Genomic DNA, 23,128 nt, shown 5'->3' with positions numbered 1-23,128 from the left:
CGGGCGATGTGGCGGGCGCCTGTAGTCCCAGCTACTCGGGGAGGCTGAGGCAGGAGAATGGCGTAAACCCGGGAGGCGGAGCTTGCAGTGAGCTGAGATCCGGCCACTGCACTCCAGCCTGGGTGACAGAGCGAGACTCCGTCTCAAAAAAAAAAAAATAAATAAATAAATAAAAAATTTAAAAAAATAAAAAAACAAAAAAATTTAAAAACAAATACTTAAAATAATGTAACAAGTTATCACCAGGCAGTTTGGACTCATGACAATGTGTGGTGTTTCTCAGACATGCACTATTGCAATGCAGCTTGACTGTCTTGCAAACAACCTCAATGCTATTTTTAAATTGGCAGAGGCAGCAGGCCATATGGCTAGGTAAGATCCTATAAATGAAAATACAGAATAATAAGTGATAAAGCGGTTACTTGAGTAGATAAAGGCGACAGAAAATGCTACCACAGGGGTGGGCAAAAATGAGTTATTGAGGCCTATGGACTGGACAGTTGGGTAGGAACCAGAAGGCCAACAGGAAGGAGGACAAAGGTGCCCAACAGAAGGGTAAGCATGGCAGTGAGTATGGTCTGCCTAGAATAAAGGTGGTTGGGATTAGAATTAGGTGACACTGATCAGTAGTCTAATTCAGAAGTATCTCTTCCCAACTCAAAAGTCTCACTTTGGGCTGAAAGTACACAGGAAGAAGGAAGCATACCTCAGCCTTAAACGACTGAAGAAGAGTGTCAAGTAGCAGCAGGTGGGAAAGTGGCTTTGGTTTTGAGTTTGTGGGCTCTGAATCTACACAAAGACAGGACTGCATTCTGAAAACCTGAATTAATTATTGTCCTTACCTCAATGAGACAATAAATTATAATCAAAATCGTTAGTATTACAGTCACAGATATTGCCAAGATGAGTTTGTTATAGCCATATCCTGGAACTTCTTTAGTGAAGTTAAAAAAAAAAGGAAAGAACAATTTTTTTAAAAAACTAAGGGCATGAAAGCTAACTATTCAATACCCCAGTATTCCAGGTGAGTAGCTTACAGGTTCTTTTTTATTTTTTGAGGCAGGGTCTCACTCTGTTGCCCAGGCTGGAGTACAGTGGTGCGATCATGGTTCACCTCAGATTCGACCTCCCTGGGCTCAGGTGATCCGCCCACCTCAGCCTCCCGAGTAGCTGGGACTACAGGCATGTGTCACCACAACCAGCTAATTTTTATATTTTTTTGTGGAGACAGGGTTTCACTATGTTGGCCATGCTGGTCTCAAACTCCTGACCTCAAGCAATCCACCCACCTCAGCCTCCCAAAGTGCTAGAAGTACAGGTATGAGCCATCATACCTGGCCTACAGTTTATCTTGTGTACTAATCTATTTCACTCTCTAAATGAGCAAAGTGGGAGATCACTGTCATGGCCAGAGTTACGTGGCCAAGACAAGCTATGGTCTGGGAGTCGAGGTTCTCCTGTGTGGGCACTTTCCTTGTTGGTGGAAGGGCTGAGGCAGGGCTTGCTTGTCTGACATAATGTAAAAGAGTCTTGGAACATGTGCTGGGTCCAGAGTCTAAAACCCCTCGTGACCTATGGAACACCCAGCTCTGCACCAAAGGGTGGAAGGCTGCCCTGCCACACTATAATCTAAGTCCAGGGCATAAAACCCCTTGTGGCTTGGAGAGAACCCAGGGCTCAGGGCATAAAACCCCTTGTAGCCTCTGGAATGTGTCCAGACTCGCTGGCCCCTTGCTCCTTTCTCTCCCAAGATCATAAATTGATTGTATCTTGAATTAGAAGAATCTGTCTCCCTTATCTCAAGTGGCACAGCATATGCTAAGCCATCACAGCTATGCTTGATGCACTGCTGCCTTTCTACCCCCACTTCCTCACGTCCTCACCTGTTACCCCCACATCCGCACGTCCTCACCACCTGCTTCTTTGTTTGATTACCAATAAATAGTGTGGGCTCCCAGAGCCCTCGAAGAGCCTTCACAGCCTCCATACTGGCATTGGCCCCCTGGACCCACCCTATGTTCTCTTAATTTGTCTTGTCTCATTCCTTTGACTCCACCAGACTTCATAGTCCCCATGACCTGGTGTTGGGTCTGATCACCCCAACATTCCTGGCATATGCTAAATGATGAGAAAGTCTGCGTCTCGTGTTTCTGTGTGGTCCTGCTCTTTCTGTTCACTCTGGGCTTCTGTGCTTTCATTAATATAGTTCTCAGTTCTTGCTGCTCACTGAGAAGCTTCATCAGGAGGCCTGTTCTGGAGATGAGCTTGGCACAGGCCAATTGCACGTGGGTCTCAGAGCAGTCCATTTTCAAGGTTTGGATAACATGAGAAATGAGCCTTCTCACATCGTTGTTGAGGATGAGGGACCATAGCTGCTGGTTTAGCTATTTCAAACCGGTCACCTGGGGACAAGGGCAACGGGTAGTAGAAGATTTTGGGCTTGGGGGACAAGCCAGTGCCCATGTTGTTGTATTCCCATTGTGTTTCACTGGTGTGTTTAACAGTTGTCTCTAAGTTGAACACAGTCCCAGTGGAATCTGCCACAGGAGGATGACTGTAGGTTGTGTTTTCAGAGATGGTGCCTTCTGGCATAGTAGTGTTTTCCATAAAAATGTTTTCTTCTAAGGCATTTCTTGCTGTGGTGTTTTTTACATTAGTGTTCTCTATAAAACGTTCTGAAGGAGCAAATACTACTGGAAAAGGATTTTCCTGAGGACTCAGGTCTCCTAAAGACAAAAAACCCCTTGTGAAGGGGAATTTATGAGGCTCTTTGCTGCAGAGAATGGAGGCCTCTTTGTGAGCATCAGTCTATTGAGAGAACTTTTCTTTCTGAACTTTTGACTCTTTTTGGCCTTGGGTGTTCTGTGGACCACATGGGAGCAACTTTTAAGAAAGCGGTATTTTTTTCTAGAACGTACGATTGCATCTAGCCTTTGCATCTTCTAAAACCAAAATGGCATAAGTTAAGTCTTTCCATCTGTTTCTGACCTCAGGTCGGGCTTTTGCAGGGGTGGAGGCAGAAGGCACACCCATGGAGAAGGGTTTCAACAAAGAGAAGACTGCCGCCTTATGCTCTAGTGTGAACGGAGGCTTGGTGTAGACAGCGTTTCCTGCTAACTTCTTGGGCCCCTGCTCATCGTGAGGCTGTTCCAGCTCCCTTGGGGCTGGACTCCCAAGCCGTTTTTCTTTGGCAGCGTTCTCCACGAATGCCCGGGCACCCCGTTCCCTCCTGATGCTCTGCTTTCCCACCTCTTTGAAGTGCCTTTTCTGGATGCTCCTTGGGCCCATGAGGACTCTGTTCACTCTCCGTAGGCTTTTGCCGACATTTGGAATCTTTGCCAGGCTGTTTTCCTGTGATTGGGCAGTTTCTAATTTCTTTTCAAATATTTGGCGTTTAAATTTGTTACCTAGAAGGCTGGACTGTATAAGCATGGCAGTTTTTTCTTCTCTTTTATCTTCATTGAGTTTTTCTTGAATTTCTGCATCTAACACATTTTCCAGAAAAGAAAGCTTTCCCAGTTTATTTTCATAAGTTGAGTTGTTGGAGGCAGGTTGAAGAGAGGGGCTCTTTGTATTGTTTTTCAAAATACCCAGGGGCCTACCTCCATCTAGTACTTTTGAAAAAAGCAGTTTAAGGAACGTAACACTGATTCCACATCTTATAGATTTTTCGCTGAGAAATAAGGCAAGCTCTTGGCACTAAGTCTAGCTGCTCACTCCCAAAGCCTGACAAGTTGATGCTATTGCTGTCTGAGGGCGCCTCCGGCTCAGTAGTCAGCTCAGTGCTCCTGTGCTTCTTCCAGGCTTGTAACACCTTTATGAAGGCTCCTTCTGGATTCCCTACAGATGCTTCTTTAAACTGTCAAAAAAGAAGAGACTGCTTTGATAATGAAAGATGAGAGGACGGCATGCATCAGCTCACAGCCGTATGCCCCGGTCACACAGAGTAGGAGTCAGCAAACATTCAAGTGCCAGTCAGAGAAGAGAAACATACACCCAAACCTAAACCTATGAAATGGCAACAACAAAAGGAAGAAAGACATCTTTTGAAAACATGGCCACCTACTTGGAACATTCCATAGTGTGACATATAGTAGCTCTGCTTAGGATTATTTGTCAAAGCCCAAGGTGGAACACAAGCGCTTCCCTGATGAGCTGGCCTCTCTGCAGACTGCTCCATAACCTGTGCTGTCCTCCCTCAGATATAGAGAGAGCACAAGGCTCCCTCTCTCCTCGTCCTCAGTGTGCCCGTGTTCTTGCTACCATCACAGCTGAATGCACTGAAAGGCAACCCTCTGAGAGGAGCAGGGGCAGGGATGCTAAAGTGGAGGCCCCCTCCCATTGCTGATAGATCCTCATCCGGCCTGCTCCACCCACCTGCACGGTTCTCTGCTCCCACAAATCCTAGCCCCATCACAGAAGACTCAACACAGAAAAAAACACTGTGTCCACCCTAGATTCTTTTCTTAAATATAGACAGGGATCTGGGGTGTAGGTTAAGAGATTTTTAGGGCTACCCTCTTTGGGTCCCCTCCCTTTGTATGGGAGCTCTGTCTTCACTCTGTTAAATCTTGCAACTGCACTCTCTTTTGGTCCATGTTTGTTACGGCTCGAGTTGAGCTTTCGCTTGCCGTCCACCATTGCTGTTTGCCGCTGTTGCAGACCCACCGCTCACCTCCATCCCTCTGGATCTGGCAGGGTATCTGCTGTGCTCCTGATCCAGCGAGGCACCCACTGCCACTCCCAATCAGGCTAAAGGCTTGCCATTGTTCCTGCACAGCTAAGTGCCCAGGTTCATCCTAATGGAGCTGAACACTAGTCATTGGGTTCCACGGTTCTCTTCCGTGACCCACGGCTTCAAATAGAGCTATAACACTCACTGCATGGCCCAAGATTCCATTCCTTGGAATCCGTGAGGCCAAGAACACAGGCTTGCCACCATTTTGGAAGCAGCCCGCCACCATCTTGGGAGCTCTGGGAGCAAGGACTCCCCCGTAACATTTGGCAACAACGAAGGGATCTCCAAAGCGATGGGAAACATTCCCCCCAAGGCAAAAATGCCCCTAAGATGTATTCTGGAGAATTGGGACCAATTTGACCCTCAGATGCTAAGAAGGAAATGACTTATATTCTTCTGCAGTACCACCTGGCCACAATATCCTCTTCAACGGGGAGAAACCTGGCCTCTTGAAGGAAGTATAAATTATAACACCATCTGACATCTAGACCTCTTTTGTAGAAAAGAAGGCAAATGGAGTGAAGTGCCATACATACAAACTTTCTTTTCATTAAGAGACAACTCGCAATTATGTAAAAAGTATGATTTATGCCCTACAGGAAGCCCTCAGGGTCCACCTCCCTACCCTAGCGTCCCCCTGACTCCTTCCCCAACTAATAAGGACCCCCCTTCAACCCAAACGGTCAAAAAGGAGATAGACAAAGGGGTAAATAATGAACCAAAAAGTGCCAGTATTTCCCGATTATGCCTCCTCCAAGCAGTGGGAGGAGGAGAATTCAGCCCAGCCAGAGTGCATGTACCTTTTTCTCTCTCAGACTTAAAGCAAAAAAAATAGACCTAGGTAAATTCTCAGATAACCCTGATGGCTATATTGATGTTTTACAAGGGTAGGACAGTCCTTTGATCTGACATGGAGAGATATAATGTTACTGCTAAATCAGACGCTAATCCCAAATGAGAAAAGTGCTGCCATAACTGCAGCCCGAGAGTTTGGCGATCTCTGGTATCTCAGTCAGGTCAATGACAGGATGACAACAGAGGAAAGAGAACAATTTCCCACAGACCGGCAGGCAGTTCCCAGTGTAGACCCTTACTGGGACACAGAATCAGAACATAGAGATTGGTGCCACAGACATTCGCTAACTTGCGTGCTGGAAGGACTAAGGAAAACTAGGAAGAAACCTATTAATTATTCAATGATGTCCACTATAACATAGTGAAAGGAAGAAAATCCTACTGCCTTTCTGGAGAGACTAAGGGAGGCATTGAGGAAACATACCTCCCTGTCACCTGACTCTATTGAAGGCCAACTAATCTTAAAGAATAAGTTTATCACTCAGTCAACTGCAGACATTAGAAAAAAAACTTCAAAAGTCTGCCTTAGGCCTGGAGCAGAACTTAGAAACCCTATTGAACTTGGCAACCTTGGTTTTTTATAATAGAAATCAGAAGGAGCAGACGGAACGGGACAAATGGGATAAAAAAAGGCCACCGCTTTAGTCATGGCCCTCAGGCAAGTGGACTTTGGAGGCTCTGGAAAAGGGAAAAGCTGGGCAAATTGAATGCTTAACTAATAGGGCTTGCTTCCAGTGTGGTCTGCAAGGGCACTTTAAAAAAGATTTTCCAAGTAGAAATAAGCCACCCCCTCTTCCATGCCCCTTATGTCAAGGGAATCACTGGAAGGCCCACTGCCCCAGGGCATGAGGGTCCTCTGAGTCAGAAGCCACTAACCAGATGATCCAGCAGCAGGACTGAGGGTGCCCGGTGCAAGCACCAGCCCATGCCATCACCCTCACAGAGCCCCAGGTATGCCTGACCATTGAGGGCCAGGAGGTTAACTGTCTCCTGGACACTGCTGCGGCCTTCTCAGTCTTAATCTCCTGTCTCGGACAACTGTCCTCCAGATCTGTCACTATCTGAGGGGTCCTAGGACAGCCAGTCACTAGATACTTCTCCCAGCCACTGAGCTGTGACTGGGGACTTTTACTCTTTTCACATGCTTTTCTAATTATGCCTGAAAGCCCCACTCCCTTGTTAGGGAGAGACATTCTAGCAAAAGCAGGGGCCATTATACACCTGAACAGAGGAGAAGGAACACCCGTTTGTTGTCCCCTGCTTGAGGAAGGAATTAATCCTGAAGTCTGGGCAACAGGACAATATGGATGAGCAAAGAATGCCCATCCTTTTCAAGTTAATCTGAAGGATTCTGCCTCCTTTCCCTACCAAAGACAGTACCCCCTTAGACCTGAGGCCCAACAAGGACTCCAAAAGACTGTTAAGGACCTAAAAGCCCAAGGCCTAGTAAAACCAAGCAATAGCCCTTGCAATACTCCAATTTTAGAAGTACAGAAACCCAACAGACAGTGGAGGTTAGTGCAAAATCTCAGGATTATCAATGAGGCTGTTGTCCCTCTATACCCAGCTGTACCTAACCCTTATACTCTGCTTTCCCAAATACCAGAGGAAGCAGGGTGGTTTACAGTCCTGGACCTTAAGGATGCCTTTTTCTGTATCCCTGTACATCCTGACTCTCAATTCTTGTTTGCCTTTGAAGATCCTTCGAACCCAACGTCTCAACTTACCTGGATTGTTTTACCCCAAGGGTTCAGGGATAGCCCCCATCTATTTGGCCGGGCATTAGCCCAAGACTTGAGCCAGTTCTCATACCTGGACACTCTTGTCCTTCGGTACATGGATGATTTACTTTTAGCTGCCCGTTCAGAAACCTTGTGCCATCAAGCCACCCAAGCACTCTTAAATTTCCTCGCTACCTGTGGCTACAAGGTTTCTAAACCAAAGGCTCAGCTCTGCTCACAGCAGGTTAAATACTTAGGGCTAAAATTATCCAAAGGCACCAGGGCCCTCAGTGAGGAACGTATCCAGCCTATACTGGCTTATCCTCATCCCACAACCCTAAAGCAACTAAGAGGGTTCCTTGGCATAACAGGTTTCTGCCAAATATGGATTCCCAGGTACAGCGAAATAGCCAGGCCATTATATACACTAATTAAGGAAACTCAGAAAGCCAATACTCACTTAGTAAGATGGACACCTGAAGCAGAAGCGGCTTTCCAGGCCCTAAAGAAGACCCTAACCCAAGCCCCAGTGTTATGCTTGCCAATGGGGCAAGTCTTTTCTTTATATGTCACAGAAAAAATACGAATAGCTCTAGGTGTCCTTACACAGGTCCGAGGGAGGAGCTTGCCACCCATGGCATACCTGAGTAAAGAAACTGATGTAGTGGCAAAGGGTTGGCCTCATTGTTTACGGGTAGTGGCGGCAGTAGCAGTCTTAGTATCTGAAGCAGTTAAAATAATACAGGGAAGAGATCTTACTGTGTGGACATCTCATGATGTGAACGGCATACTCACTGCTAAAGGAGACTTGTGGCTGTCAGACAACCGTGAGGAAAGTAACTAAAATTGTAAATCCCCATGGCCCTCCCTTATCATATTTTTCTCTTCACTGTTCTCTTACCCCCTTTCACTCTCACTGCACCCTCTCCATGCCACTGTACGACCAGTAGCTCCCCTTACCAAGAGTTTATATGGAGAATGCGGCGTCCTGGAAATATTGATGCCCCATCTTACAGGAGTTTATCTAAGGGAACCTCCACCTTCACTGCCCGCACCCAGCAACTGCTATAACTCTGCCACTCTTTGCAAGCATGCAAATACTCATTATTGGACAAGGAAAATGATTAATCCTAGTTGTCCTGGAGGACTTGGAGCCACTGTCTGTTGGACTTACTTCACCCATACCAGTATGTCTGATGGGGTGGAGTTCAAGATCAGGCAAGAGAAAAACACGTAAAGGATGTAATCTCCCAACTGACCTGGGTACACAGCACCCCTAACCCCTACAAAGGACTAGATCTCTCAAAACTACATGAAACCCTCTGTACCCATACTCGCCTGGTAAGCCTATTTAATACCACCCTCACTGGGCTCCATGAGGTCTCAACCCAAAACCCTACTAACTGTTGGATGTGCCTCCCCCTGCACTTCAGGTCATACATTTCAATCCCTGTACCTGAACAATGGAACAACTTCAGTACATAAATAAACACCATTTCTGTTTTAGTAGGACCTCTTGTTTCCAATCTGGAAATAACCCATACCTCAAACCTCACCTGTGTAAAATGTAGCAATTTACTATAGACACAACCAACTCCCAGTGCATCGGGTAGGTAACTCCGCCCACACAAATGGTCTGCCTACCCTCAGGACAAAAAAGTCTGTGGTACCTCAGCCTATAGTTGCTTGAATGGCTCTTCAGAATCTATGTGCTTCCTCTCATTCTTAGTGCCCCCTATGACCATCTACACTGAACAAGATTTATACAATCATGTCGTACCTAAGCCCTGCAACAAAAGAGTACCCATTCTTCCTTTTGTTATTGGAGCAGGAGTGCTAGGCAGACTAGGTACTGGCATTGGCGGTATCACAGCCTCTACTCAGTTCTACTACAAATTATCTCAACAACTAAATGGTGACATGGAACGGGTTGCTGACTTCCTGGTCACCTTGCAAGATCAACTTAACTCCCTAGCCGCAGTAGTCCTTCAAAATCAAAGAGCTTTAGACTTGCTAACTGCCAAAAGAGGGGGAACCTATTTATTTTTAGGGGAAGAATGCTGTTATAATGTTAATCAATCCAGAATCATCACCAAGAAAGTTAAAGAAATTCAATATCGAATACAATGTAGAGCAGAGGAGCTTCAAAACACTGGACCCTGGGGCCTCCTCAGCCAATGGATGCCGCAGATTCTCCCCTTCTTAGGACCTCTAGCAGTTATAATGTTGCTACTCCTCTTTGGACCCTGTATCTTTAACCTCCTTGTTAAGTTTGTCTCTTCCAGAATCAAAGCTGTAAAACTACAAATGGTTCTTCAAATGGAGCCCCAGATGCAGTCCATGAATAAGATCTACCGCAGACTGCTGGACCGGTCCACTAGCTAGTCCATGCTTCGATGTTAATGACATCGAAGGCACTCCTCCTGAGGAAATCTCAACTGCACAACCCCTACTGTGCCCCAATTTAGCAGGAAGCAGTTAGAGTGGTCATCAGCCAACCTCCCCAACAGCACTCGGGCTTTCCTGTTGAGAGGGGGGACTGAGAGACAGGACTAGCTGGATTTCCTAGGCCGACTAAGAATCCCTAAGCCTAGCTTGGAAGGTGACCGCTTCCACCTTTAAACATGGGGCTTGCAACTTAGCTCACACCTGACCAATCAGATAGTAGAGAGAGCTCAATAAATGCTAATTAGGCAAAAACAGGAGGTAAAGAAATAGCCAATCATCTATTGCCTGAGAGCACAGGAGGAAGGACAATGATTGGGATATAAACCCAGGCATTCAAGCCAGCAATGGCTACCCTTTTTGGGTCCCCTCCCTTTGTATGGGAGCTCTGTCTTCACTCTATTAAATCTTGCAACTGTACAAAAAAAAAATTTTTTTTAATTTGCCAGATCATAAGCCTATGTTGTTGAAGGTACAGTGAATCTATGGTATAATAGCAGTTTCTGGAAAAACATTACTTGAGGTCCTAAAATGCAGAAGGGAAAAATCAACTTTTGTCAGATGCCTACTTTGCTTTCATTTCATCTCTAATATTTTGGATGAGGAATCATCCAAAGCTTCTGACTGCAATAAGGTCAAGTGTAGCAGTGTGAAGCTGGGTTTCTTTTCCAGAATTAAAAGTATTTTGGGTGGTGGGGAGGGTCAGAGGAAGAAGTAAAGATTGTGAGAAAAGAAAAACATCGTCATGGTGAGAACCTAGAATTGGGGACAGAAGACCTGGCACTAGGCTGTAGCACTGTTAGCACCTCTGATCTTGTTTTTCCTCATCTGTAAAAAAAGATTAACAATGCTTTTCTGCCCACCTCTTGGGGAGGAGGGTATAATATAATTGGGAAAAAAAATTTTTTTTTGAGAAATAAGCAACACTGTCGTATTATTTATTATCCACCTCATATCATTGGTAGATACCTGTATTCAAGCTATCTGGACATGAAAGCAGTCACATTTTAGAAGTCATGAAGTTGGTGCTAATGAACCTAATATACAGAAAAACACTTGAAAACACTTGAGAGGCGGGTGCGGTGGCTCACTCCTGTAATCCCAGCACTTTGGGAGGCTGAGGTGGGCGGATCACCTCAGGTCAGGGGTAGAGACCAGTCTGACCAACATGGCGAAACCCCGTCTCTACTAAAAATACAAAAATTACCTGGGTGTGGTGGTGAGGGCCTGTAATCCCAGCTGCTTGAGAGGCTGAGGCAGGAGAATCACTTGAACCGGGGAGGTGAAGGTTGCAGTGAGCCGAGACCCCAGCCTGGGTGACAAGAGTGAGACTCCATCTCAAAATAAATAAATAAATGAATAAATAAATAAATATTAAAAAAAAAAAAAAGGAAGAAAAGCATTTGAATGTTTGTTCTGTGAAGAGAAAGATTTGAGATTCAGAGCAAGTTCAGAGTTGGACGGTCTAAGAATGGAAAAGCCCTCCATTCCATTAGAAGAACCAGATAGCAATTTCTGGTTAGGAAACCAGAAGTGCTCAGGCTTCAAATAAAACAGCATCACTTGTACTTTTTATCTTCATGGTCAAGCAAATACAAACATAACTACATAGGCACACTCCTGTATGTATACACACAGAATGCACCATTTTAATATTTCACAATAAAATGCCTCAGTTTTACTACCCAAGCTACAGAGAATGTTCATCTTTTTTTTTTTTTTTTTTTTTTTTTTTTGAGACGGAGTCTGACTCTGTCGCCAGGCTGGAGTGCAATGGCGCAATCACGGCTCACTGCAAACTCTGTCTCCTGGGTTCATACCATTTTCCTGCCTCAGCCTCCTGTGTAGCTGGGACTACAGGCGCCCACCACCACGCCCAGCTAATTTTTTGTATTTTCATGATACAAAGTAAGTTGTAAGTGTAAGACTGCCCCACCACTAGAAATGAAAAAACAATCAGCACCAAATCCAGGCCAGACTTGATTGGTTTAAAACAATGTATACGTGTATGTGTGTGTATGTGTACGTGTATAATACTTAACTAGCATGCAGCCAATATCAAACTGAAAAAACAGTGAGATCAAAATTTTATTACGGTTGTTTTTTTTTTTATTTTAAGAAAACTCAATGCTTGGCTAAGTGGTGATGAGACATTATGCTGACTGTGTTATATTATGAATGCACTAAAATAAACAGACAGATGAAGCAGTATGCTATTTCCAAAAGCAGTGCAAGTGGAGTGAAAGCATTTCCATATGAACCTGGCTTTAAAAATTGGGCTGTCAAAAGAACAGTTAAATGTAACACAAAGTAAGAAACTGTCCAATCACTGAAGGCCTTTTTTTTTTTTTTTTTTTTTGTCTGGTTTTCAATTCACTGCTTGTAAGTAATGTATTTACTAAAGAAGAGTGAAAGTATGAGTAATTCACGAGTAAAGACCAGCTGAGAAACTCAAGAGCAATGTCTTCTGATTGACAACAGTGAAAGGAAAGCAAAGGTCAAAGGGAGAGGGGAAAAAAATAAAGAAAAAATTAAGGTTATATACATTAGTATCACTTTTACAAAACCACTCAAGAGGATGACTGTCATCTTCTCAGAAAAAAGCTATTGATAGAAAATGGTAGTGGAATTTCTCTTTTAAAACTTTAGGTTAAAACTGTTCTTTAAATCCTCAGGGACTATAATAAAATATTTAATATGCCACTCTAAGTCCTTCCAATCATAACAAAGGCAACAGAAACAATAGACACTTCTCCCATAATCTGCTCCCCTCACCAACCTCCTAGGGGAAGTGAATGAGCAATACAGAAAATCTGGACCTTTCCCATCATTTCAAACTATCTGCTTTTGGAGGAAAAGAGGCAGCTCTGTGACTCTGCAGGAAGGGCTAGTATTCAGTATGGTCCCCTTTCCTACCAATAAAAGAAAAAAGGTTTTATAAACACTTGTCGAAAATCCAATAGGCTTAAGGTAAGGTTTTATAAACATTCATCAAAAATCCAATAGGCTTAAGGATGATGGGTAACACAAGGAGGCACAAGAAAATAACTTTTAACAAGGTAAAAGTAGTGATGCACACCTGTAATCCCAGCATTTTGGGAGGCTGAGGTGGGTGGATCACCTATGGTCAGGAGCTCAAGACCAGCCTGGCCAACATGGTGAAACCCTGTCTCTACTGAAAAAATACAAAAATTAGCTGGGCATGGTGGCAGGCACCTGTAATCCCAGCTACTCCGGAGGCTGAGGCAGGAGAATTGCTTGAACCCAGGAGGTAGAGGTTGCAGTAAGGCGAGACTGTGCCACTGCACTCCAGCCTGAACCACAGAATGAGACCATGTCTAAAAAAAAAAAAAAAAAAAAAAAAAATTAGCCAGGCATGGTGGCAGGCACCTGTAGTCCCAGCTACTTGGGAAGCTGAGTCACAAGAATCACTTGAACCTGGGAGGCGGAGGTTGCAGTGAGCCAAGATCACATAACTGCACTCTAGCCTGGGTGATAGAGACTCTGGTTCAAAAAAAAAAAGTTTAAAAAAAAGAACACTTAAAATTTTACTTCCAAATGACCAGGCAACAGAAATAAGATCTCTCTAATCTAGTGTGTCCTACTTCTTTTTTTCTTATTTTGTCTCACATATTTGTTTATTCTCCCAGATCCTGTGTCCTACTTCTATCTAATTCAATGTAGGCTATGAAGCTCCTCCTCCTTCTACCTAAATTAACACATCACAAATAATACATATATTTATGTGTTTCAGAAGTAAATTTTCATTAGAAGCATAATTACTAATACACATTTCTGAATATGCATTTATTTATTTAAAAAATTAAATATCCAGCCTTAGTACTATATACTGTTTGTTATTTTAAGTGGAGAAGGTAGCACTATTTAATAATCAAGGCATGTATCAATTCTACTCCTACTCATTGAGATTATTCAACAATGATTACTCAATTAGACTGCCTGTGATCGTGTTTTCCCTATAACATGTGCTAGAAAAAAATCCTGGACATTGTGAGAGGTAAAATAGCATTAGCCTCATGTGCCACAGGAATAAATTTTCCAAAAATCTTTCAATGTAGCCCTCTAAGAAGGCTTTAAAAAATATTAAATATAATGTAATTTAGTGGTTTAAAAAAGTCTTTGTTGAGTATATTAATAATGAATACTAGCTTGCAAATTTCATCTAATTAAATTTCCTACTACTGTTGAGTACCGACAGAATTATAGCTTGTGTAAGAATATTAACCAACCACGCACCTTGTAGAATATGGTACTGGGGAGTTGATTCCGATGGCTCTGTTCTTAAACTTTGAACCCCAATTTTTAAAATTAAAAGGCAAAAGTTATTTTTCAAATACAAGATACTGATCTAGTCTACAGATTTCATTACAAAATTCTGCCTTGCGATAATCCCCCAAATAATACAGAACAAGGCACAAACCAGTGATTTTTAACTTAGCAAAGTGAGCTTGGCATTTTATCCATATGTCAAAACACAAGACTAGGCTTTCAATGAAACAGCCGATGAGAATTCTCCCTCTGCAACATTATCACATGTGCCATCAATTACTGCCATGCCTAAGTCTAGCATCATGCTAGCACATTAAGGCAGAAGGTATTCTATACAGAGTTCACTGGACCAGAAGGACAAAATTAGGGAGGTGGAAGCCAGGCGCCGTGGCTCATGCCTGTAATCCTAGCACTTTGGGAGGCCCAGGCAGGTGGATCACCTGAGGTCAAGAGTTCGAGATCAGCCTGGCCAACATGGGGAAACCTCATTTCTACTAAAAATACAAAAATTAGCCAGGGCGTGGCGGTGGGCGCCTATAATCTCAATTACTCAGGAGGCTGAGGCAGGAGAATCGCTTGAACCCAGGAGGCGGAGGTTGCAGTGAGCCAAGATCGCACCACTGCACTCCAGCCTGGGCGACAGAGCAAAAACTCCGTCTCAAAAAAAAAAAAAAGGGAGGTGGAGAGAAAGAAGAGAAGAAATTTTAAAAAGGTAGGCCGTGCAATACTAACCAGATCATGGCTGCCTAGCTAATACGGGCCAACTGCTATGGAAGAAAAATGTTGAACACCCCAGGTTGTGTAAATTTCTGTAAACACCCAAACACAAACACACAAATACACACAATACCAACCTAATTGGGAACATTAATATATGTTGATCCTTTACTATGTTACGGTTTTGAAAATAAAAGCTAAAGTTAAAATATCTGCACTCTCTAAATTGCCTTCATATTTTCCTGAGGAAGAAGCTAGTTAGTGTTTCTTAAAGGGAAGGGGGCTGGCTTGTCATGACGGTTATAAAGATTCAGATTTCCTCTGACTTTTTTCCCCACTCACGTTTTACCAGTAACTCACTGAAACCCTTATTAAATATGTACACTTAAGCACAAATACTAAATGCTGACGATAAGGACAAGTTCAGACATTTTAACAATGGACTGTATTATTTAAAAATAATGGGCTTGGCCGGGCGCGGTGGCTCAAGCCTGTAATCCCAGCACTTTGGGAGGCCGAGACAGGCGGATCACGAGGTCAGGAGATCGAGACCATCCTGGCTAACACAATGAAACCCCGTCTCCACTAAAAATACAAAAAAAATTAGCCGGGCGTGGTGGCGGCGCCTGTAGTCCCAGCTACTTGGGAGGCTGAGGCAGGAGAATGGCGGGAACCCGGGAGGCGGAGCTTGCAGTGAGCCGAGATCGCGCCACTGCACTCCAGCCTGGGCGACAGAGCGAGACTCCGCCTCAAAAAAAAAAAAAAAAAAAAAAATGGGCTTTTTGCTGGGTACGGTGGCTCACGCCTGTAATCCCAGCACTTTGGGAGGCCGAGGCGAGCAGATCACGAGGTCAGGAGTTCAAGACCGGCCTGACCAACATTGTGAAACCCCGTCTCTACTAAAAATACAAAAATTAGCCGGGTGTGGTGATGTGTGCCTGTAATCTCAGCTACTTAGGAGGCTGAGGCAGAAGAATCGCTTGAATCTAGGAGGCAGAGGTTGCAGTGAGCTGAGATTATGTGCTATTGTACTCCAGCCTGGGCGACAGAGTGAGACACGATCTCAAATTTTAAAAAATTTAAAAAAATTAAATGGATTTTTCAAAATGAAAATAATATTCAAAAATTTAGAAGTTTTTTTTTTTTTTTTTTGAGACAGAGCTTCGTTCTTCTTGCCCAGGTTGGAGTACAATCGTGTGGTCTTGGCTCACTGCAACCTCCGGCTACCAGGTTCAAGCAATTCTCCTGCCTCAGCCTCCCAAGCTGCTGGGATTACAGGTGCCCACCACCATGCCAGGCTAATTTTTTTCTATTTTTAGTAGAAACAGGGTTTCACCATGTTGGCCAGGCTGGTCTTGAACTCCTGACCTTGGGTGATCCACCTCCCTCAGTTTCCCAGATTATTGGGATTGATTATAGGCGTGAGCCAACGTGTCCAACCGAAGTTTTTTTTTTTTTAAACTGAGTCAGATAAATAAATCTCCTTGTTCTATTGCTGATATCATCAGTGTCCAAAACTAAGCAGTGTGAAAAGATAGAAATAATCAACTTTTGACAAAAACTAGACATTTATTAAGCTACATAGACCAAACTTGCCATGTTTCACAAGAGTCTGGTAAATAAAATGTATTACTCCTTAACTGTTTCTTTTGTTGTTGTTGAAACGGAGATTTGCTCTGTTGCCCAGGCTGGAGTGCAGTGGAATCTCGGCTAACTGCAACCTCCACCTCCTGGGTTCAAGCGATTCTCGTTCCTCAGCCTCAGGAGTAACTAGGATTACAAGTGCATGCCACCACAGCTGGCTATTTTTTGTATTTTTGTAGAGTTGGGGTTCACCATGTTAGCCAGGCTGCTTTCAAATTCCTGACCTCAGGTGATCCGCCCACCTCGGCCTCCCAAAGTGCTGGGATTACAGGCATTAGCCACTGTGCCCAGCCCTTAACTGTTTCTAACGGAACTTTTTAAAAATTTTTTCCATACATATTCTACTTCCACGTAGGAACATTTCATACATAATTATATTGCCCAGGAAAGGGCAATCTATAAAGGATCAAAATACATTTTACTCCTTTATTCAGTTGACAAAATGCTAAACTTTACCTTGCTACCTTCAACAAAATATTAGTATGGGCCAAAAATATATTTTTCCCCCATCAAAATTCTAATGTGTTTCTAGATATTTTTGGACTGATTTCCCAACATATTAAATATTACATTACACTCCAAACTCTGATTACTGTATGGCATGCAAGAAAACAATTTAAACAGTATTGGTTATTAATAAGTTTAAGTTCATTCACATCAAGTGTCACACGAACACTACCTACCTAACTGGCTAAGACCCGAAATTAAGCAATGATCATCTGATCGATTCTGTAGGCTTGTCAACTGGTGCTTACTCAATGTCCAAGTGTCCTTCTTCATACTGATCAAAGTGATTACCCTGAAAAAAGATGATGACAGCTATTTTTCAAGAGCAATAAATGTCAAATTTATTAACAGCCTATTGAAGTTTTTTCTTTCCTTTTTTTTTTTTTTTTTAACCTCAAAGGAGACTGCAATCTTTTTCAGTAGACAATCAAAACCACACCACAAATTCCAACTTTTAAAAAATTTATGAAAAACGTTTTAGGGCCGGGCACAGTGGCTCACGCCTGTAATCCCAGCACTTTGGGAGGCAGAGGCAGGAAGATCACTTGAACCCAAGAGTTCAAAACCAGCCAGGGCAACACAGTGAGACCCTGTTTCTGAAAAAAAAAAAAATTCAATTAGCCACACATGGTGGTGTGAACCTGTAGTGCCAGCTATTCAGGAGGCTGAAGTGGGAGGCTCACTTGAGCCCAGGAGGTCGAGACAACAATGAACTGTGATCAAGCCACTGCACTCCAAGCATGAGTGACAGAACGAGACCCTATTTCAAACAAAACAAAACAAAATTTATTAGGAATCTAGGCCTAGCAATCTGAACTTTTCTCCTAACAGGTGTTGAAATTGTCAACTAAAACACTATCAACCATTTGGGACACCAACCCTCTTAGACTGACTACATTAGGAAAACTATACGGATTCTTACCAACAGGCAGAGCGCGGCTGGCTCCCCCAGGGCCCTCCAGGCTCCTCTGGCCCAGGCCAGCGGGTGAGCTGGGGGCTCCAAGACGGGCCGCGCCCCACCCTCTGCACACACCGGGGGCCCGTTGTGGCTGCCCCCTGGCCGGACCCAGGCCGTGAAGCTTCCCCACCCCACCTCGGTGACTGACGGCGGCGTCAGCCTCTCCCAGCCCGGACCCTGCCGGCCGCCTGGTCTCCCGGCCCAAGCCTGCCCGGCCTCGACGAAACCCCTCCGAGCCTCCGGGACGCAGCGCCTTTGGGTGGCAGCGGGAGTGGCGAGCCAAGAAGCCTGATGGCTGCCCGAACACCGCGCGGCGGAGGCCCTAAGGGTGCAGAGGGCCTGGCAAGGCGGCCTCAGGACGCAGGCACGGCCTTCTCCTTAGGCCTCGGAGCCGCGCAGACCCGGTCCCGGTGACCGCTGTGTCCCTATTGGTCGAGACCTACCTAGTCCCGACCTCAACAGACAAAAGCTTTAACCGGCCTGGAAGGCGAGCGAAGTTCCAAACGACGACGGGTAGAACGGTTAGCGGCCATTGGGCGGTTGGTCTTCGTGCTACTAGACCTCGCTGCTGGAAGAGAGAAATAGAATGACAGGCCACGTTTGGCCCGTTGGAAATGCCCAACACCCTTTGGGAAGACTTATGGCCGTTTATAGAAGGCCTGTATATGTAATATGAAAAAGCTGCTCTCAGGCTGGGCGCAGTGGCTCAGGCCTGTAATCCCAGCACTTTGGGAGGCCGAGGCGGGAGGATCACCTGAGGTCAGGAGTTGGAGATCAGCGTGGCCAACATGGTGGAACCCCGTCTCTACTAAAAATACACAAAAATTAGCTGGGCGTGGCGGCGGGTACCTGTAATCCCAGCTACTTGGGAGGCTGAGGCAGGAGAATCGCTTGAACCCAGGAGGCGGAGGTTGCAGTTAGCAGAGATCAGGCCACAGCACTCCAGCCTAGGCAACAGGGTGAAACTCTGTCTCAAAAAAAAAAAAAAAAAAAAAGCTGCTCTCAATTCCACCCCTCTCACATCTAGCCCTTCTAGATGAAAACAGCCGTGTTGTTTTACTTTGATAAGCAATATTGCATTAAATTTTTAATAATGAAGAAAATAAGTCATAATAATGAAAATAAAATCTGTATTTTAATACTGCTCAAGTCTGATAACATTATTGTAAACTAAAACTGCTAAGACATTAAACTTTAAATCAGTTGATACCTCTCGGCTTCTCAAGGAATTAAAAACAATCTCTTGACAGTTTCCAAAGCAACTGTTCCTCAAGATGATCTGCCAAGGGAGATAAACATGCCCGTATCATGCTGTATTTGATCATAAGCGAGTTGTCACTGCAACTAAAGTAAAAACGGTTTCAACAAATGATAGTTACAACTAAGAAGTTCTCTCTAAACATAATTTTCACAGATCTCCCCACTTCATTAGGAAGAAATAGCTCATAATTTGGTTTTAAATCAAAATATCAATTTTCTGGTTCCTTTCTTGCAATAAAGTATAGGGCATGAGGATTTGTGAGTCCTACAATGACCTAAGTCAAAAGACTAAAAACTTCGGTCTTTTGGTCTAGCCTAAATGAATTCAGTGTGTGGAACGATATGACAACTGGATTATTAACCTAACAAGAAGTTACTTTGCCTTTTCAAAGTAAAATTAAAACTCTAATTCAATGATGGGGAGTTCTAACATGTAATTTGCCACATTGTATCATAAATGTCAGGTTTCTCTCACTAGACTGTAAAGTCCTTGAGGACAAGAACTGAGTCTTGTTTATCTCTTACAAACCTAAACTTAATATGGCAGCCAAACACTAGGGAACAATTAGGTGCTAAAATTGTGTGGCAATGATGAACAAGTTCTAGAACAAGATGGTGGTGGTGATGTTCGTACAATATTGTTTATGTACTTAATACCACCGAACTATATACTTTTTAAGAGAAGGGGGTCTTGCTATGTTGCCCAGGCTGCCTTCAAACTCCTGGGCTCAAGGAGTCCAGGCTCAGCTTCCTGACTAGCTAGAACAACAGGCTCCACTACGTGTGGCTTGAATTATATACTTTAAAATAGTTAAAGTGATAAGTTTTATTACATGTATTTTACCACAATAAAAATAATAAAAATAAAATTGTATGGCAAAATCTGTATAAATGAAGAAAGGTAAAAAATAAAAAGAAAAATGGAATAGCACGGGACAGGAGTACGTTTTCCAAAGACCAAAAAAAAGGACTTAAGAGTAGGTATTTCAGGAATGAGAAAAAACACTCATCAACAAATGATTTAAAAAATTTTTAAATAGCTGTTAATCCTGAAAGTCTGTCTTAAATTAACCTCCAATATTTTGTCCAATGATATTTTTAAAATAACACCTGCTTCTTGGCATTTTAATTTCTACTGTAACATTTAAAATTTTAAGTTAATTTAAAGGTGTTAATTGCAAAGTACTTCAATTACTAAATAATAAATATCCAAACATTGAGATTAGCTCAAACTTCATTATATTATAGAACACCAATGTACAGCCAAATATCAATTATTGCGCTCTACAGGTCTATACAATTTAATGATAAAAGAATAGACCAGGCACAGTGGCTCATGCCTGTAATTCTAGCACTTTGGGAGGCCGAAGTGGCAGCATTCATTGCTAGAGGCCAGGAAGTTGGACTCCAGTGAGAGTCCTTGTATAGGACTCTTGCATAGTGAGACCTTGTCTCTACAAAAAAATTAGTGGGGCATGGTGGCGTGTGCTTGTATTCCTAGTCCTATAGTCCAAGCTGAAGCAGGAGGATCAGTTCAGCCCAGGGGTTCAAGACTGCAGTGAGCGGATTGACCCACTGCACTCAGGCCTAGGTGACAAACCAAGAGTCTGTCTCAAAAACAAACAAACAAAAAAACACCTCATCCTAAAAACAATAATTGTGTACTACTTTTTAAAAGTAAGTAAACCTTCAGTTAGTTTGTTTAGAGACAGAGTCTTTATCACCCAGGCTGGAGTGCAGTGGAGCCATCATAGCTTACTGTAAACCTGAACTCCTGGGCTCAAGCAATCCTCCCACCTCAGCCTCAGCCTTCCAGCTGGGACAACAGGCATGCACCACCATGCCCAGCTAGGTTTTTTATTATTTTAATTAATTAATTTATTTATTTTTGAGATGGAGTCTTGCTCTGTCACCCAGGCTAGAGTGCAGTGGCGTGATCTCTGCTCACCGCAACCTCCGCCTCCTGGGTTCAAGCGATTCTCCTGCCTCAGCCTCCTGAGTAGCTGGGATCACAGGCGTGCACCACCACACACAGGTAATTTTTTTTGTGTGTTTTTTTTTTGCATTTTTAGTAGAAACAGAGTTTCACCATGTTGGCCAGGCTGGTCTTGAACTCCTGACCTCAGGTGACCTGCCACCTTGGCCTCCCAGAGTGCTGGGATTACAGGCGTGAGCCACCATGCCTGACCTGTTTTTGATTTTTGTAGAGAGGAGGTTTCACTATGTTGCCCAGGTGGTCTCAAGCTCCTGGGCTCAAGTGATCCTCCTGCCTCTGTCTCTCAAAGTTCCAGGATTACTGTCTGGCCTAGAGTATTTAACTTAGGACAACTACGTGATGGTTTTAAACAAAAAGAGAATTGCCCCCAAATGTATCACTATCAAAGATGATATAAAGCACAAACACAGATTATTAGAGAACTACCAGGTAATTCTACAACAAAGAAAATGGGCACCTTCTAGGAAAAACCATTTCAGCTCATCCCTGCTGCATGAAAACTCACACAAGCTTTTCCAAACAGATAATGAATCATTAGCAAAATGTTCTTTTAATCTTAGGCTTAAAGTTATTTAGAAAACCCTTCTGCAGATTACAAACTACTGTCAGCAAGCACCAGGTTCCAAATAAGACACTTTACAATTTCTAAATTTGTTACCTAATTAACTTTTCAAATCATTTGGGATCTGTCAGATGCAATCCAAATAAGGATTAATAATATAGTTTTAGAGTTTTAGTCCAAAAAAAGACTCACACATCTATTCAACAAAAGTATAAAGACAATTTAACAGAGAAATGATAGTGTTTTCATTAAATGACACTAGAACTAGGTGTCCACATGCAAAAACAACCAAAAAAAAAAGAGCCTCAATCCATACTTCAAATCAAAATAAAAAAATAACTCAAAATGTGCTGCAGACCTAAATGTAAAACTGAAAATGATATATTCTAGAAGAAAAAATACAGAAGAAAATCTTTGTGACCACAGGCTAGACAAATATTTTCTTAGAGACAACACAAAAGCACAATATGTGGAATAAAAAATTGATAAGCTGAAATGGGAGAAAATATTTACAAAGCTTATTCCTTTTTTAAAAAAATAAGAAACGAATGAAGAAACAAATCCATACCTGAATAAAAACTTGTATCCAGAAAATATATAGAATTCTCAAAAGAGAGGTAAAAAACCCAATTTTTAAAGTGGGCATAAGATTTAAACAGACATTTCATCAATGATACACAGGTTGCAAGTAAGCACATGAAAACACATTCACGATCATTAATCATTAAGGAAATACAAACTAGAACCACAAGGTATTACCACCACATGCCTATTGAAATGGCATTTAAAAAAAAACTGATAATACCACTTATTTCTTATTTGTTTGTTTGGAGACAGTGTCTCTCTCTGTTGCCCAGGCTGGAGTGCAGTGGCACATTCATGGCTCACTCCAGCCTCAACCTTCCTGGGCTTAAGTGATCCTCCCACCTCAGGCTGCTGAGTGGCTGGGACTAGAGGTGCACACCACCATACTAAGCTAATTTTTGTATTTTTGGTAGAGACAGGGTTTTGCCATATTGCCCAGGCTGGTCTCGAACTCCTGGACACAAACCATCTACCCACCTCAGCCTCCCAAAGTGCTGGGATTGCAGGCGTGAGCCTTCCTCTGATAAAATTTCAGATAAGCAACTTTCAGCCATTGCTGGTGGGAACATAAATTAGTAGAGTCAACTTCGGAAAACAATTTGGAAATTTCCTATAAAGTTAAACGCACACTTTCAGTTGTTGCAATCAGGAGCCAAAAAAAGAAAAAACAGTTAAACATACACTTACTACACAACCCAGCAATACTGTCCTTAGGCATTTAACCTAATAAAAAGAAAACGTGGGCCGGGCCCCTGGCTCACACCTGTAATCCCAGCACTTTGGGAGGCCGAGGCGGGCGGGTCACGAGGTCAGGAATTCGAGACCATCCTGGCTCACACGGTGAAACCCC

General features: G+C 43.3%; 1 pseudogene; it reads right to left on the bottom strand.

The window, feature by feature from the left end:
• Positions 1 to 23,128, bottom strand: part of LOC105472265 (leucine-rich repeat-containing protein 37A3 pseudogene) — a 48,292-nt pseudogene that overhangs the window by 5,439 nt on the left and 19,725 nt on the right.

This window comes from Macaca nemestrina, chromosome 17, assembly GCF_043159975.1.
Source record: "Macaca nemestrina isolate mMacNem1 chromosome 17, mMacNem.hap1, whole genome shotgun sequence".
Taxonomy (NCBI): Eukaryota; Metazoa; Chordata; class Mammalia; order Primates; family Cercopithecidae; genus Macaca; species Macaca nemestrina.
Note: the sequence above shows the minus strand (reverse complement) of the source record. Positions and strands in the feature narration are given on the sequence as shown.